This window comes from Babylonia areolata, chromosome 21, assembly GCF_041734735.1.
Source record: "Babylonia areolata isolate BAREFJ2019XMU chromosome 21, ASM4173473v1, whole genome shotgun sequence".
Lineage (NCBI taxonomy): Eukaryota > Metazoa > Mollusca > Gastropoda > Neogastropoda > Buccinidae > Babylonia > Babylonia areolata.
Genome location: NC_134896.1, coordinates 12050617 through 12053116, shown reverse-complemented (window position 1 = coordinate 12053116; position 2500 = coordinate 12050617). Strand labels below are relative to the sequence as shown.

Here is a 2500-nt window from a genome sequence, read left to right as displayed (position 1 = left end):
ACCAGGACACTTGCAGTGTTGGTCAGGTAATTAGAGCAACACACCCAAAGACGCATCCGTGAAGTGGATGACACTTGACTGTGTGGTCCCAGTCTTCCCATTTAAGCCCACAGCACACTCAACTCTAGGTAGGAGCCGGCCACGGGCCGAAAAACCCACCTCCTCTGGGATTCGAACCCGCGTCCTCCCAGCCGTCAGTCCAGTCCGGATTTACTTGTGTTTGGGACAATCAGAGCTGAACACAGAAAAGGTTTTTTTCTAAAGTCTTTTGGGATATAACTGTTGACTGTGGGTAGCAGGAATGGAAAGATTATACCAGAAACTGTATTTTTTCAATAGATTTAACGAAATCAGTTTCTTGAATTACTGCCGTACACTCGAGACGATATGAACTTGATGGCACCTAACTCTTTTCGAAATATAACTTGTGCAATTCCACGAATCAACTTTAACTCTCTCCATACGAACGGCGAAAGAGACGACGTTAACAGCGTTTCACCCCAATTACCATCATCAAAATATTGCAAGCGGAAGGCTCTTATACTGAAGAGGTGAATGTTGACAAAGAATAACACAATTCTGACGACGAAAGCAAAAGGTTGGGTCATTCAGATACCCACTGGACATCCGAGGGGTCTGTGTAGCGGAGAAGAGAGGACTGGCCGTACTGAGTGAGTTAAATCACATTTCGTTTCGTAATATCCAGCTGTTTATAACTGGATCCGCTGCCACAGTGTGTCTTCCCCAGAAGTAACATTTGCATCTTTTGCCAGTTGATGGTCATATCGTTAAACATTTAGCAACGTTTATATAGGAATGTTTCAAAAGGACAAAGGAAAATCTGTATTGACGAAGTATTTTGCTGACTGTCCGTGACTGATGTGAAAAAAATATTACCTTTGTGCGGAGAGGCACATGGCAGTAAAATCACTGTGAATTAGTCTCTCCCAGAGGGTAGGGGTACCACCTACTGAGCTATGTCGTTGACAAAGATTCTCTGAATGATAAATTTTTTTATGGCAAAATGTTTTCTTGACTCGGAATGAAAGCGTTTCAACTCTCTCGTATATTTCGGTGGTCTCTCGCCACCTTCGTCAGTAAAACTGATACAGCAACATCAAGAGTTGAACAGGGTGTGGTTGAACTAAACTCATTGCGACATTAACGTTGCCTTTTTGTTCGTTTGGTGTGTCAAAGACGTTCATGTATGATGTTCAGTGCCCCCAGGGGGTGCATGTAATAAAGTTCTTGCCTTGCCTCCCTTGCCTTGCCTTGCCTTCCTTGCCTTGCCTTGCCTTGCCTCCCTTGCCTTGCCTCCTTTGCCTTGCCTTGCCTCCCTTGCCTTGCCTTGCCTCCTCCCTTGCCTCCCTTGCCTTGCCTCCTTTGCCTTGCCTTGCCTCCTTTGCCTTGCCTTGCCTCCCTTGCCTTGCCTTGCCTCCCTTGCCTTGCCTTGCCTTGCCTCCCTTGCCCTCCCTTGCCTTGCCTCCCTTGCCTTGCCTTGCCTCCCTTGCTTTGCCTTGCCTCCCTTGCTTTGCCTTGCCTCCTTTGCCTTGCCTTGCCTCCCTTGTCTTGCCTCCTTTGCCTTGCCTTGCCTCCCTTGCCTTGCCTCCCTTGCCTTGCCTCCTTTGTCTTGCCTCCTTTGTCTTGCCTTGCCTCCTTTGCCTTGCCTCCATTGCCTTGCCTCCCTTGCGTTGCCTCCCTTGCCTTGCCTTGCCTCCCTTGCTTTGCCTGGTCACAGGCGTCGAGCAGTGGTGGTGTTCCACACTGCTATATATTGGAGGGAGTTCCAGGCCACGGCCCATACAGCCCGAGACTTTCCGAGGAAGGCTGGGAGAGACCACAAAAAAAATGTATTAAGCGGGTTGGAAATCGTTTTGATTCTGAATCCAGAAAACCTGTATTTTTTTACAGAACTATCTGAAGTCTTTTTGGCCATGAATCGGCAGAGAAACCCATACATTCTTTTTCTGCCTTAATCTCCCTTATTTTTTGCTTTATTTTCTCCTAATATGCTTTTTTCTTTAACAGAGGGTATTCTTCTCCAGACCCGCCTCCCTTCTCCCCCCTCACCCCCCCCCCCCCCTCCCCTTTTTTATGGCTTCTTACCCTCGTCAACAGCCACCCTGCCCCTGGCACCCCCCGCTTCTCTCACACCTTTCTCTTGCTGACCATCTCTCTCCAGAAATGGCATAATCCCAGTCCCACTATCTTACCCACAATGCCCTTTACAAGATGGTTCCCCCCCTTTTTTTTTTATTTCCCTACATAACCCGTTTCTTTCTTTTATTGCTGTTGTTGTTGCTGCTGATGTTTATTCAGTTCTGTTCATCTATTCATTCGCTGTGTTATCATTGTACACAAATTTCCCTTCACAATGAACATTTCTGTGGAATTGGCAATATTCATGATGATGATGATGATGATACTTTTTTTTCATTAACATTACTGTTGCAACTATGACTACCACCACCACCACCACCGCTGCTGCTGCTGCTGCTAC

The 2500-nt window shown here is 47.0% G+C and overlaps 1 protein-coding gene across 1 annotated transcript in view; it reads left to right on the top strand.

Moving 5' to 3' along the window:
• The window catches only part of LOC143296364 (thyrostimulin beta-5 subunit-like), a 30607-nt gene that overhangs the window by 27411 nt on the left and 696 nt on the right, over positions 1-2500 (top strand). The window lies entirely within an intron of this gene.